Source organism: Petaurus breviceps, unplaced genomic scaffold (genome assembly GCF_028583685.1).
Source record: "Petaurus breviceps papuanus isolate PSGF00001 unplaced genomic scaffold, PetGlider_PUasm1.0 65, whole genome shotgun sequence".
NCBI lineage: Eukaryota > Metazoa > Chordata > Mammalia > Diprotodontia > Petauridae > Petaurus > Petaurus breviceps.
This window is the reverse complement of record NW_027186436.1, coordinates 860919-876586: the sequence shown is the minus strand read 5'-3', so window position 1 is coordinate 876586 and position 15668 is coordinate 860919. Positions and strand designations below refer to the sequence as shown.

General features: G+C 38.3%; 1 protein-coding gene and 1 long non-coding RNA gene across 8 annotated transcripts in view; one reads left to right on the top strand and one right to left on the bottom strand.

The window, feature by feature from the left end:
* LOC138173824 (ena/VASP-like protein) overlaps positions 1 to 15668 on the bottom strand; it is a 285363-nt gene that overhangs the window by 152539 nt on the left and 117156 nt on the right. The gene's annotated exons all lie outside the window — the stretch shown is intronic.
* Positions 14420 to 15668, top strand: part of LOC138173827 (uncharacterized) — a 32391-nt gene continuing 31142 nt past the window's right edge. For all 3 annotated transcript variants that reach the window (XR_011171544.1, XR_011171543.1, XR_011171542.1), the window contains exon 1: positions 14420 to 14510. This is a non-coding gene — a long non-coding RNA (uncharacterized lncRNA). The remainder of the gene's footprint in view (positions 14511 to 15668) is intronic.

Genomic DNA, 15668 nt, shown 5'->3' with positions numbered 1-15668 from the left:
TGTTGAGTCAGAATGGATGATATCTAGCAACTGATTGGAAACGGTGAATGAAGGAGGGAGAAGAAAAGAGGATGAGTCTAAAGTTGTGAACCTGCAAGTTTCCTGTGACCGGGAAGGACAATGTGACCTCAGCAGGAAAAGAGAAGTTTGAGGGAGGTATGGTCTAGGGGAGAAAATAGGGAGTTCCATCATGAAATGCTGAGTTTGAGTTGCCAAAAGGGGATCCAGGTTTATACATATGAGGCGCTTCATGATATAGAACATGAGTTCAGAAGCAATAGTACAGGCTTGTTTATACCTATCTAGGCGATGCCTATATAGAGATGACAATTAAGCACTTGGAAACTTTACCTTTTCATATCGTGTTGAGTTGTCAGGATTGTGAAGGAAGAGCTAAAGAGGGTCAGTGCTGACAGAGGCCATGTTTTTCTAGACAGCTAGGTGGCACAGTGGATAGAGTACAATCTTCCTGGAATCAGGAAGACCTGAGTTCAAATCCTGCCTGAGACACTTATTAGCTGTGTGACCCTGGGAAAAATCACTTAATCCTGTTTGCCTCAGTTTCTTCATCTGTAAAATAAACTGGAGAAGGAAATGGCAAACCATTTCACTCCAGAAACTTTGCCGAGAAAACCTCAAATGGGTTCACAAAGAGTTGGATATGGCTGAAACAAATGAATGGTGCCACTACCAACAACATGCATAGGAAAAGCACAGAAATTTCCTACATTGAAGCCCAATTCTTCTACAGACTTCCCGCCTTCAGTAACTGGGACAATCCTCAACTCCTGGTAGATCGAGGATATGGGAGATTTATTATAAGCCACCAAACTTCCATGATGACCTAATCCACCAACTGGAGCAGCTGGGTCCAGAAATGAGGAAAGGTTTGGGCTCACATCTTTTTTTCCCTGAGGGTTTGGGAGGAGAACAGGTACTTGGAATTCCGACTTTGGGGCAATGATTACTGTATATCTTTGATGTTGTAATTCTTTTTTGTTTAAAATCGTTACTGCTTTTTAAAAATATGGTATGAAGTCTAAGTGATTTGTTAACAATGACTGAATGAAAACTGGGGAAGGAAGGTTACCAAAGGATTGGTTGAAGGGGGTGAAGCCAATGACATTAGCTTGAACATAGGAGTAAAGAAGAAATTATTAATAAATCTCAAGAAATTTTAATATATGCTTTGGTGGTTGTTTTTTTCTCTCCAAGTAAAATTCCTTTTTTAAAAAATGACAAACTTCTCTTGCTGTTCTATGGTGAAATGGGTCACATACTCTTTGGTTAGTATAGGATGTAAACTTTACTCACTACTCTTCTATGTTGTATTTCCTAAGAGGTTCTTTCCTCCAACATTCTTGCATATTTCTAAGGTTGTCTTTTGTGTACATCTATCTATACTTTTGCTATGATGGGAAAAGCATTCGATGGACAATTAAGCCACTTGGATCCTGCATTTTTAGCTTTGCAACTGACTCAATATGTCATTTTAGGCAAGTGATCCTTAGTTTCTTTCACTGTAAAATGGGAATCTCTTACTCAATGGACAAATATTATAATCAAATGAAATACATCTAGGTCCCAATTAGTGCAGATAATAAATTCTCCTGAAGTGGTTGAACTATTTGAACTTGTACTGCATATTTCATCATTGGGCAGCTAGATAGCACAGTGGATAGAATACCAGGTCTGGAGTTAGGAAGACTCATATTCCTGAGTTCAAATCTGGGCTGAGACACTTATTGTGACCCTGGGCAATCCCTTAACCTTGTTTGTCTCAGTTTCCTCATATGCAAAATGAACTGGAGAAAGAAACGGCAAACTCCTCCAAGATCTCTGCCAAGAAAACCTCACATGGGGTCACAGAGAGTCAGACATGACTGAACAACAATAAGAAGAATCAGAGAACACATTACAAATAATCATAACTTCCAAGTGTGTAAATTTGGATATATGACCACTTTAGGAGACTTGCTATCCACTAATTGAGAGCTAACTGTAATAGTTACCAATCATTCCATATGCATTAAGCATTATGAGTGATTATGAATACAGGCATACCTTGGAGATATTGCAGCTTCAATTCTAGCTTACTACAGTAAAGTGAGTATCACAATAAAGTAAGTCACATGAATTTATTGGTTTCTCAGTGCATATAAAAATTGTTTATGCTAATTCTGTAGTCTACTAAGTGTTCAATAGTATTACATTAAAAAAGGTGCATACCTTTATTAAAAATCTTTTATTCCTAAAAAATGCTAACCATCAGCCTTCAGCAAGTCATAATTTTTTGCTAGTGGAGGGCCTCCATGTTTATGGCTGCTGAGTGATCAGGGTGGTGCTTGTTGAAGGTTGGGGTGGCTGTGGCAATTTCTTAAAATAAGACAATGAAATTTGTCTTATCTCGACTCTTTACTGAACACTTAAGAAACCCTTGTAAGTTTATTAATTGATTTAATTTCAATATTATTGAAATTGGGTCTCAGGGAATAGAGAGGCCCAAGGAGAGGGAGAGAGACAGCGAATGGCTGGGGGGTAGAGTAGTCAGAACACACAATATTTATTGATTACGTTCTTGTGGGCATAGTTTGTGGCACCTCATAACAATTACAATAGCAACATTGAAGATCACTGATCATAGATTACCATAACAGATATAATACTATATATTACCATGATAGATATAATAATATTGAAAAAATTTGGAATACTGCAAGAATTGCCAGAATGTGATTTAGAGATGTGACGTGAGCACATGTTGTTGGAAAAATGGCACCAGTACACTTGTTCAACACAGGGTTGCCACAAACCTTCAATTTATAAAAAATGCAATATCTGTGAAGTGCAATAAAGCAAAGCTCAATAAAACAAAAATAAATTTTACTGCTATTGTTCTGGTGCTAAGATTCTGTGGCCTTATCCTGCTACTGGTCCATCCAAGAGAAGGAGAAAGGGGGAGTCATTGGTGGAAGTAGGGAGAAGACCACTAGGAAAGTAAAAAGAAAGTAAAGTAAAAAGACCTGGGGGTCAGCTCCTAGCTCTGCTCCCATTAGCTATGTGACTTAGGTCAAGCTGCTTCCTCTCTCTGGGACTTTCCCCATTTGTAAAATGAGGATGTAGATCTTGATGCTTCCTGGGATGCCTATCGGCCTCCTTTGACTGATAGTCAATGTTCTATGATTCTAAGGTCCCTCCTACTTCTAACCTTCTACGGTTCTGTTCTGATACAAACTTTGTCTGATTCCAACACCATTGCTCTTTTTAAGTTTGTCCAACAGAAGCTGTTATGAATAAGGCAGATGGTTTGTCTCATCCCTCAGTCTGGGCTGAGAGGAAATAAAATCACATGTTAATGAATTAAAAAAAAGAAACCTTTTTATCATTGTCCAAATGTCCTGACTGTTGTTTCTGGCATCATTATTCAGATGGCTTATTTAATTCAGGATCACGTTAACTTCTCAGTAATGAATCACTTCCATTGGATGTGATTTGGCTTTTTCTTTTTGACACATTTGTGGAGAATGAAATAGATCTGTCAATAACCAGTGCAGATGGAGGCAGTCTGGTGCAATGTAGTAAGTAAATGTAGCATCACTGGATGGAGGATCAGGAGACCTTGCTCTGGGGTTGGCTGACTCTGCCACCAACTAGTTATTTATAATAAGAGTATAATAGAATTAGATCTGGAAGGGACCTAAGAGGTCAACCCCTTCCTTCTGCAGATGAGGAAACCAAGGATTAGAGAAATAAGATGACTTCCAAGGTTAAACATAAAATAAATAGTGGAGCAAGGATTTCAAACCAGGGTTTCTGACTTTAAATCCTATGCTTAACATGGCCATCATTCTTACAGGACCATGCTATTTTTTTAGAATGCAGCAAAAAGGAAGTGTTCCAGGCACGGGGGACTAAAATGCCACAAATGGAAGATGGTATTTCTTGTTGGAGGAACACCAAAGAGCCCGATGTCACTGGAGTATGTGTTTGTGTGTGTGTGTGTGTGTGTGAGTGTGTGTGTGAGTAAGTGTGTGTGTGAGTGTGTGTGTGTGTGTGTGTATGTGTGGTGGTGTTGGTGGGGAACAAGGTTTACAAAGCCCAGGAAGGTAGGAAGGCACCAGGTTAAGGACAGCTTTAAAAGTCAGAGTAGCAGGGCAGGAATGGCAGAAGATCTCATTAATTCAATGGATCTGTAATCTCATGAGTGAGGAAACTCCTAATGGTGCAATCCAACCACTCCCCCATCCTACACCATTCTTATCCAACTCCCCCACATCTTCCAGAAAGGATACACCCTGGAGGTCTTTCTCAAGATCTCTTAATATTTCATGCATACCTACCAGTGCAATACCTGTGCTTTCCCTCAATGTTTCTACCTGACCTTTCCAATCAACCACCCATTTTCTCTTAGAAGTTTTCTACACTTCTTGTATAAGAATCATCAGTGGTAATACTGTAATTTTGATTATTTGTTGAGTATGGTGATTTATGATTTATAACCATAGAGCATTACCTGAAGAACATTTTTTTTTTAGAACAGACCTCTAATTTCACTAGGATAGGGATCTCCTAGAGGAAATTCTACCAATAGAGTTCTGCAACTCAAAATATGAGAACTCAGAGATTAAGTGACTGGCCCAAGATCACAGAGCTAGACCATGCCAGAGGCAAGACTGGAACACAGGTCTTCCTGACTCTAAGAATGGCTTTCTGCCTACCATGCCATCTTGTTTCTCCACCTGAAGAATACTGGTTTTTTAAAGGATGAGTTTTTTTGGTATTCCCCTGAAACATGATACTCAGTTTTGCTGGGTAGGTGACTCTTGGTTTTAATCCCAGCTCCTTTGCCCTCCAGAATATCATATTCCAAGCCCTTCGATCCCTCAGTGTAGATGCTGCCAGATCCTGGGTTATCCTGATTGGGTTTCCACAATATTAAAATTGTTTCTTCCTGGCTGCTTGTAATATTCTCTCCTTAATCTGGGAATTCCAGAACCTGGCTATAATATTCCTAGGAGTTTTCTTTTTGGGATCTTTTTCAGGAGGTGATTGGTAGATTCTTTCAACCTCTATTTTGCCCTCTGGTACTAAAATATCAGGGCAGTTTTCTTTGAGAACTTCCTGGAGGATGCTTTCTAGGTTCTTACTTTGGTCATGGCTTTCAGGTAGTCCAATAATTTTAAAATGATCTCTCCTGGATCCATTTTCTAGGTCAGTGGTTTTTCCCATGAGATATTTCACATTGCCTTGTATTCTTTCATTTGTTTGGATCTGTTTAACAGCATCTTGATTTCTCATAAAGTCATTAGCTTCCATTTGCTCCAATCTAATTCTGAAGCAATGATTCTCCTCATTGAGCTTGAGTAACAAGAATATAGTGAAGCTCTCTCCAACTCCTCTAAAGAGATCTAGAAAATGCACTAGATCAAATCCTGATGGGAAAAATTCAAGAAAAAAGTAACAGTGAGTCACTTTTTCTAGCCCATGTTGACATGGACAGAGAGAATAGGAAAGGAGTTTGATTAGAATCTTGGGGCTGCATAAGCACTCCAGTGCAGAGAAAGTCTGTGTACCTGAGCAAGAGGAGATTCTCAACCCATAAAGGACCTGGAGTACAGGTTTTGGGAACAGATGCCAACTGGCAGCTTTGCTGCTCACTACCCAGTTCTGGGTCACAAATCCAGGACAGACTGAAGAGCGTGCATGCTCCTGCCTAGGAGCTGTGTTCCAGAGTAAGGAGCAGTATAATGAAAGAGAAGGGAGCTCAGAAGCAAGCAGCAGCATCCCAGGAGCAGACCAAGGTGTTAGTTCCAGCTTCTAGCCTAGTCTAAAACCTATAGAGAAATAATGAGAACAGGAATATCAGACTACAGGGATATCTGCAGTTCTGTTACTGTTCTCATTTGTCTGATCATGGTTTAGTCTAGCTCCAGTCTACTATTGCTCAAACCCAAATTCAGGTTAAGAACTTGCAGAGTTCGAGAAGGAGGGCAGTGAATAGAATTTGCCCCAGATCAGATCACTTTGGGAGTCCTGAAAGACTTCAGGTTCCTATGAGCTGCCCCTAAGATGTTGGAATAACCTAACACTCAACACCCCAAGAAAATATCAGCAGTACCAGCCTAGTCCTTTTCTCCAAAAATGCCCAGCAGATGCCAGCATTTACATGAAGTCCAAAGTTAGGAAGTAGGTTGGATAAATGAGTAGACAAAAAAAGTTTCCACCATAAAAAGCAACTGTGACAGAGATGTTCAAACACAAACCCAGGAAAAGAGAATACTCCAAAATATTTTGATGCAAAACCTCAAAGAAAAACAAATCTTAGAAATCAGTTCAACAAGAATTCCCATAAATGAGAGTGCTAAATTTAAAAACTGGAAAAGAAACAAGAATTATTGAAGGAAAAATTGGAAATTAGAAACTTGGTACAAGAGGTGAAAAACTTTTGCCAAGCAACAAACTCCCTAAAAATTAGAATGGACCAAAAGAGTCCAGTGATTCCACGAAACAAGAAAGATTAAAACAAACTCAAAAGTCTGAAAAAAACAAGGTATCTTACAGCAAAACCACTGACCTGGAAAATAGATAATAAAGATAAAAAAGAATAATTTGAATACCATTACAAAAAAAAAGATCCTAGACATAAAATTTCAAGAAATCTTAAAAGAAAACTGTCCAGATCTTTTAAGAACTAAGAGGTAATGTAGAAAGAAACTCCAAAATGAAAACTCCTAGGAACATTATTGCCAAAATTAAGAGCTTTCAGGCCAAAGAAAAAAGTCTACAAATGGTTAGAAAGAATTCAAGTATCAAGTAGGATCACACATGATTTAATAACTATTACTATAAAAAAAGTAGGGATCTTAGGGGCAGCTAGGTGGCGCAGTGAATATAGCACTGGCCCTAGAATCAGGAGTACCTGAGTTCAAGTTCCGCCTCAGACACTTGGCATACTTACTAGTCATGTGACCTTGGACAAGTCACTTAATCCCAATTGCTCTGCCTTCCCCCTTCCAAAAAGGATAAAAAGAAAGAAAGAAAGAAAAAAGAGTAGGGACCTTGGAAGACAAAAGATACAGGCTTATAGCCATATATAGTAAAACTGAGTATAATGCTACTGGGTGGAAAATAGACTAGAGCTGCACAGAAACTTTGAAGTTCAAACACAAAAGTCAAGAGAAATATGTAAAGTTAAACCTAAATGAGGGTAGCTAGGTGGCACAGTGGATAGAATACCAGGCCTGGAGCTGTTAGGAAGAGCTCTGTTTAAATCTAGCCTCAGATACTTACTAGCTGGGTGACCCTGGGCAAGTCACTTAATTCTGTTTGTCTCAGTTTCCTCATCCATAAAATAAACTGAAGAAGGAAATGGCAAACCACTCCAGGATCTTTGCTAAGAAAATGCTTATGAGGTTGCCCAAAGTAGGACAGCAATGATGAGGGACACGCTACTTACATTAAAATATGAGGAGATAATACACATGTTCTCTTTAAATCAATCTGTTATTATCAGGGGTCACAGAAAGAGTCTAGTTAGACAAGGTCTGGGAGTGGTTCTGTCATGCGTTGATAATCTTAAGAAAATAATAGAAAGAGAAGAGAAAAGGAATACACAGTGTGTGTGGGGAGAGAGGAATATTAGATATAATTATCAAATATAATCAAGGTGTACAAGTTGTTGTTTATTCTTTGGTTTCAAAGAGGAACAATGACATCACAGGGCGATGTCTTGATTGGTGCTGCTGGATTTAAATGAGACCGAGTTGCCTTCCAGAATCATATAAGTCCAGTGACAAGACAAAAGTCACAATGACTAGTCATGTCCTAGGATGCAGTGAATGGTTTTGGCACCTTCTATGTTTGACCAAGCTCTAAGCACTCTACCTTGCCTGCTTCAGTCACCTTCATGGCCATTGGAACAAATTGTTCTCATCCTCCCATTCCACTGGTGGAAGTCTTCAAATGCTTGGGGTATACATCCCTCTAACTCACCAGTGGGTTTGTGGCCTGTCTGTTACCATCAGTCTCATTTAGCCCATCTGCTGAGAAGGTTTTACTGGGGTGTGGCCACCTCACATGCTTCTTGGAGCCACAGATGAGAGCTGGGTGCCAGGTGGACACCAAAGGTGAATGAGCAGCCCTGAAAAGGGCTCAGCAAGCCCTCACACCAGAGGGGCGAGGCCTCCTTGAACAACCATACACCCATGAGTGTAAAAGTAGATATCTATCCAATCAGGGAGGAGGGGAAGTAGCTGACACTTGAACCTCAGTCTCATTTGAACTGGTCAAGTATGCAAGAATGTACGGGCCCACAAGCACAGCTGGATACAGAAATACATTTTATTCAACAGGGAAACAGGAGGGAAAAGAGAGAAAGGAGAAGGGGGAATTAGAGGAATTTCTCACTATTAAGTGAGAGATGAGTGCTAAGCAAAACCAACTCACACTAAGGATATGCAAAAATATTTATAGTTCTTTTTTGAGGTGGTGAAGGATAGGAATCCGAGGGAGTTTCTACCAACTGGGGAATGGTTGAAAAAGTTATGATATATAGTGTTATATATAACACTATTATGCTGTAAGAAATGATGAAGGGAAGGGTTTCAGAAAAACCTGGGAAGAATTGTATGAAATGATACAGAATGAGATTAATAAAACCAGGAAAACAATTTATACAATTACCACAATAATGTAAAGACAAATAACTTTGAATGAATTAGGAATGCTGATCAGCATGATGACCAACCACAATTCCATAGGACTAATGCTACTACCCGCATCCTCAGAAGTGAAAGAGTAAAGAATGAGACATATATGCTAAAAAAAAAAATGATTAGTGAAGAAGTTTGTTTTGTTTGACTATACATGTTTTTTTAACAGAGGTTTTAGCTTTTCTTTTATTCTCAATTTTAGGAGCGGGGAAAGGAAGAGGAGGTAATTTTTAATTACCAAAAATATAATTTAAAATACATGGAAAATTATAAAAAAAAAAAGACAAAAGTAGTCTATGAATGGCTTGTACTACTTGGGCGGCAAAGCAGAGCGTAAACCTTAAGAGGAAATCTGATCAGTGTTTTGTAAACTTATCTTGAGGATTCCATATGTGATCCTTTCTTGACAAGAGCCAATACATACTGCAACGAGCACTGGACTTGGAGCCAACAAGATCTAGTTTCAAATCCAACCATTTGTACTTTCTGCGTATACAATTAACAGATTCTAAGTCTATTTCCTCATCTGTAAAATGAGGACAATAATGTCTACAGTAACTATGTCACAGGGATATTGTGACTATTCAGTAAAATGATGTGAATAATGTGTTTAGCAACTTTAAGGCACTATAGCAATGTCAGCTATTACTAATTGTTGTTAATTAATAACGGGGAGGATGATGAAATGGAAAACGTGAATCATGAAAAGGAAATGAGAGTCTGAAGGCTAAATTATCAGGAAAAAATGGCTCATACCTGTGTATCATGAATGCTTTCTTTTTAGAAAGGAATCAGGAGCCAATGAATGTGGTAAACAACAAAGAACAAAAAAAATATATATATATATATTTTTAACAGATGGGAAATTACTGTTTCTTATATGGACTCATTCTTGTATCAGCCTTATATTATCTAACCACTGATTTCTAATGTAAAAAGTAAAATATAATACAAAAATCAGTAGAAAAGAAAAAGTAAAAAAAAAAAGCCAAACCTTAGTATAATGAAAACAACTCCACCCTTCTGATTTGTAAATGAACTGTTAATGGGGGGGGGGAGAGAGGAAGAAGGAGAGAGAGACAGAGAGAGACAGAGAGAGAGAGAGACAGAGAGACAGAGAGACAGAGACAGAGAGACAGAGACAGAGACAGAGAGACAGAGAGAGAGACAGAGAGACACAGAGAGACAGAGAGAGAGACAGAGACAGAAAGACACAGAGAGAGAGAGAGACAGAGAGACAGAAAGACAGAGAGAGAGAAAGACAGAGAGACAGAGAGACACAGAGAGAGAGAGAGACAGACAGTGACAGAGACGGAGACAGAGAGATGTACATGATATAGATTATAACTACTTCCTAAAGAAGTTGAAGTTATGTAAATTAATCAAGATGGGGAGACCAAAGCAGGCTATAAACTACATCAGTAAGCAAACATTTGTTCTCCTTGAGAAGAAGAAAGCTATGATGTCTTAAAGCAATACTACTTTTTAATATAAAGTGTTTCAAAATCTTATGACAAAGGATGGTCAAGGATTATGAGCCATATTACCTCATACAATGAGAAATCTTGAAGTCTGGAGACCAATCTCATTAAGCAAAGTCATCCCAAAGGCATTTTGGAAGGAGGACAACAAACATTTGAAAAATGTAAAAGATCTGTATAGATTTTTTGTAACAAACTCCTTTACCATCAGTCACAGTGCATTTATCACATTTGGACTCAACATCTCTACTCTCTGTGTGCTACATTTGGAAATAGAAACTAAAAACAAAGATGGTAAGGAGAGCTTGGGGGCAGCTAGGTGGTACAGTGGATCAAGTGCTGGGCCTGGAGTCTGGAAGACGCCTCTTCCTCAGTTCAAATGTGGCCTCAGACACTTACTGTCTGTGTGACCTTGGGCAAGTCACTTAATCCTCTCTGCCTCAGTTTCCTCATCTGTAAAATGAGCTGGACATTTTGGACATAGATGGGCATGACTCAAACAACTGAACAACAACAAGAATAGTTGAACTAGACCAAATATATACTGAGGTCATTGCTGAAGATGACACAACTTTGAGTCTTAAAGGGGGAAGGAAAATGAAAGCAAGGGGGAAAAAATAATCAAACTTAATTATTACTGAAAAGAGGCAAGAAAATATCAATAACATGCCATATGTGCCTACTTTTACATCTCCACAAAGTTTTAGTGAGAATAATTTACAGTAAGCCCATAATTTTTGAACACATGAAAAGGGAATAAGCAGGTTTTGGCAGGGGTCAAGGTTTGGGTCAGCGTTAGTTTTTTTAAAAAGTGATCTTTTTGTTTGATATCATCTTCATTTCCAACTACCTCTTTTCCTAATCCCCCACCCTACAAACCATCATTTATAACAAAGAATACAAATGATAAACAATCAAACAACAATTCAACAAAACCAACCAATACATAAAATGAGCTCACACCCATAGTCTCTCACATCTTGAAAGAAAGAAGGAAGGCAGGGTTTCACAAACTATATTATATAATCAACTGTATCTTTATGGTCACACAATTGAATGAAATAGTGTGGAGAATATAAGACTCCTCTACTTATTTGCTAACCATTTAATAAAATACTTAATTCAGAAGAATGAAATATTTTCTTCCAACACAATATTTTCCATGAATATGTTGGAATCATACAAATTTCTTTCTGTGATACAAGAGCTAATAACTTCTTTTGATGACCTCTGATTATCAAGATCAAATGAAGTATGTTTTTTACAAAAATCTTATTCTGATGTCTCATTGTGGTATTGGGTGGCCCTGTGTTCCTAAGGCTATGACACAGGATGGCAAGCTCTACCATGCTATAAAGGTACCAAGTAGCAACAGACTGAATCTGGTTCCCAAGGACTAGCCTAATTAAACATGGTGGGACTTATCACCAAAAGGTTAGGCACCTGGCATACCAGTTGGCCACAGTAACCCATGCAATAAAGAAAAATATAAAGCAATCCTCCATCCTGTGTGCTTCTGACCCATTTGCTTCTTTAGTTATGGTGACAGTGTTGGAAAAAGGGCAGAAGAATCACAGAATTTTTAGACTATTCATTAATTAAATTTAACTTTAATTTGACTAGTGACATTTCAAATGCAAGATCTTTGTCCAGCAATCAATGAGTGGGCATACTATTGGAGGAAATCTTGACATTCTTACTATGTGGCAAAAGAGAAGAATGAAGGAAGTTATGACTAATTTTAAGGGTGGCTCACAGGTGGCAAAGCTGATTTAATCAAATCAGATTATAGCCAGAGATAACTATGTAGTTCAGAGATGTCAAACACACTGTCAAACCAGCCCATAACTCTCTTGAGTAAGGCCCAAACAGATTAAAATGTAATTCGGAAATTAACAAAATAAACAAAATATGTTAATATGTGGTAATTTTTTTTTTTTAGTCAATATGTACCCATGAGAATCTTTAAGTGCAGTTTAATGACCCCTGTTTCTACCTGAGTTTATCAATACTGGTCTAGTCCAAGCCCTTGTTTTACAAAATTTCAACCCCTTTTCCAAAAAAAAAAAAAAAAGTACAATAATATAGTGAGAGGAAAACTAGACAGAAAGAGGAGACAGGTTTGGAAACCTCAGATACTTAATGGTTATTTGACTTTAGCAATGTTGAAAGTTCCTTCCTTTCTCTGACTTTGCTTTCTCAACTTTAAAATGGAAATTACAATACTGCCTATCCCTCAAGGCCATTGGGAGGAAGCCTTTGCAAATGGGAGAGTGATAAGTTTAAATAAACCTTTTGTAATCTATTTTTCTTACTCTTAGTTAGGGAGAAAGAGATGTTGACTAGACCTATTTCTTACCCAATGATTCCAGGGCATTTCTGAGGAAGAGGGTCATGTCAGTGGTTGAGAACACCAAATCATCCTGGTCAACCTTAAACAGTGATTGGTCAGTGGAGATTGAATCTCTGAGAAACCCAGTCTAGTTTCCCTTTCTACTATTTTTCAGAAGAAGAAACTTAGGTATAGAGAATAGTAAATGGAAACATACAAGCATAATAAATGTTTATTGAATTAAATTGAACACATGTAAGATAAACTTTTCTGTGTGTGTGTGTGTGTGTGTGTGTGTGTGTGTGTGTGTGTGTGTGTGTGTGTGTGTAGGGATAGGGGATCTAGAAATGTGGTTTCATTGATGAAGGGACTTCCCAGTGGGAAAACGCTGTCTGCCAATGTAGATCAATAACAATTACTGTTTTAGCAAGTTGCCAGAGGCAACTGGTATGTGTCAAGGGCTGACTTCAAAGACTTGAGTTCAAGCCCAACTTCTCAAAAATATACTCTGTGAGTATATTTATGCCGAGCTAATTTCTTAGTGTCCAAGGAAGAACTTTAAGAAGCATAAATGCTGAAATTTAATAAGGACAAATGTGAAGCATTATACATCAGTTTAAAAAAATCAATTTCACAAGTTATGAGATGGAATACATTTGACTTTTTTTTTTTTATAAAAGATAAAAGATCTGGGGATTGTAGTGGAATATAAACTCAATACCCTTTAATGGTATAATGTGGCTGCCAGTCAAACTAATGAAATTTTTGACTATACAAAGAGAGAAGCAGGGCTTCCAGGAATAGGAGATGATTGTCCATCTATTCTCTTCTGTGATCAGATGAAATTGTGATGACTACATAAAGTTCCTTTTGGAAGAGATCTTTCATTACAGTTATTCCCAAGTCATAGTAGACCAACTATAACAGAAAGTCTCTAACTCTGCTGATTAAAACTTTGTCCTATGAGAAGGGACTTCCCTGGAGATAGAAAAATCATCTTTTTAATTCTCTTCTCTTTAAACTGAGTTGGTTATGTCAGGATAATTCTTGTGACCAATTAATTTCCCTCAAAAGGGAAATTAGAGTTAGGGTGTCCTCAAAGAAATGAGAAGTTTGAAGCAGAAAGGTGGAAAAAATCTTGATCAGACACATGCATAAAGATTAATCTGGCTAGAAGGTATGGTTTGGAAGGGAGAGAGAATATAGTCTGGAAAGATCTGTTAAGAAATTATTGAAATAGTCCAGGTGGGTAGTGAGTGAATTCATGCCTTTTCTTCACAACTCAGCTATAAATTCTTAGAGGGAAGGAATGGTACCTCATGCTAGCCCTATAAGACTTCTGTGCAATACTTAATAAATACTTGTCAATGAAATGATTATAGCTGGAAAGTCTTGGGTATAGAGGAAATCAGTACCCTCCTCAGGAACATAGAGGTTCTTTTCTGAGAGGGAGCAGGTTGAGGGATGTAAAGAACATTAAAACTGGAGTTAGGAGTTATAGGTTCAAATCCTGGCTGCAAAATTTGCTAGCTATGTTTATAACCATGGTCAAGTCACTTAACCTCTTTAAGACTCAGCTTCCTCATCTATAAAAATGAAATGAATACAAATTGAACTGCACCTAAGTGTCTCCCATGAACATAACTCTAAAGTATCCCCTCCCTTACTCTCCAGCTATGGAACTGGTCTCCTCCCTCACCTATGGAGCTTTGCTGCTGAGGACACCAGGTGCCACTTGCGGAGAACTGCAGGCAGAGGCCCAAAGTACGCAATGCAGATGAGAAATATTAGCTCTCTAGTGACACCTATTAGTGACACCTGCTGGGGTGTAAATTCTCAGAAGACAAACATACCAAGAAACTACACTGTAGACCACACCCACTGGGAGCCTCTCTGCCCAAGCTATGACTATAAAGATCGAGGCCATGGAGGCTCCTGGGGAGAGCTGCTCACGGGCGGGCATTGCTTCTTTCTATGAGTTTGACTGTGAGTTCTAGTTCTTTACTTTGGTCAATTTTCATTTCTTTGAGCTTTATGAATGGTGAGCTTACTACGAGGAGCTTACTTACTAGGTGGAGTTTGGTAACAACAAACTCGTTGGTGCTGCCACATTATAAAGTGCCTAGATTTTCTGGGCAAGGGTAATAACCCAGATACATGAGAAATTAGCACAAGGAGTCCCTAATATTAATGATGATGATGATGGAGGAGAGGGAAGAGGAGGAAGATGAGGAGGAGAGGAGGAGAAGGAAGAAGAGGAGGAGGAAAAGGACAAGAAAAGGGACAGGAACTGGACCTTTGATTTCACTGGCTACAGAAACTCCCAGATAAGGAACCTCTATCACTTTGCTTTGATACTTTCTTTGCAACTTACAGTCTTAGAAAGTTGCCTACAAGACTGGACTTAAGGGACTTGACCAGGGTCACACAGCTAAAAAGTGTCAGAGACAGGATTTGGATAACTACTCTGTACTTCAATTTCTCCCCCTGTAAAATGAGACACTGGGTTAAATGATTTGTAATGTCCTTTCTAGTTTCTATGATTTAATGCTCTTCCTTACTCTAATATTTTATGACTCTAAGAATGGCATTTGTAACCTGGTATGGACCCATACCATATTGACTTTGAAAAATGGTTTGTTTCCAAATGTTTTCAATTTTACACAGAAGACTTGACTTATAGCCCTGGGTTTAATTCTAGATCAACTACAAAATAGCTATATGAGGTAAGTCACTTTACTTTCTGGACCTCAGTTTATGTGTCTGTAAGAAGAGGAGGCTGGAGAAGATGACCTCTAAAGCTCTTTTTAACCCTGATATGCTATGGTGGTATGTTCTAAGGGCTTTTCTACTCCTGAATTAGCTGAGGACCGACTTATACAATAATTTGCTCTTGACTTATACAATAAATTACCTTTTGCCTAATGTACCTGGGAAGGTTGGCTTTCTAGCTAACTGAATATTCTTTGCAACAGAGTTTTGCCCTATATAGCATCTGTGAACCCCCAATTTTCAGAGTTGGAATATTGTAAAATGTATTTGACATTAAAACTCTACTGAATCCTTTCTGGATGGTTCAGAAGGTATTTTAGATGGTATCAAAAAAGGTTTAGGATAAAAGAATCAGAATCCCAATATATTTAT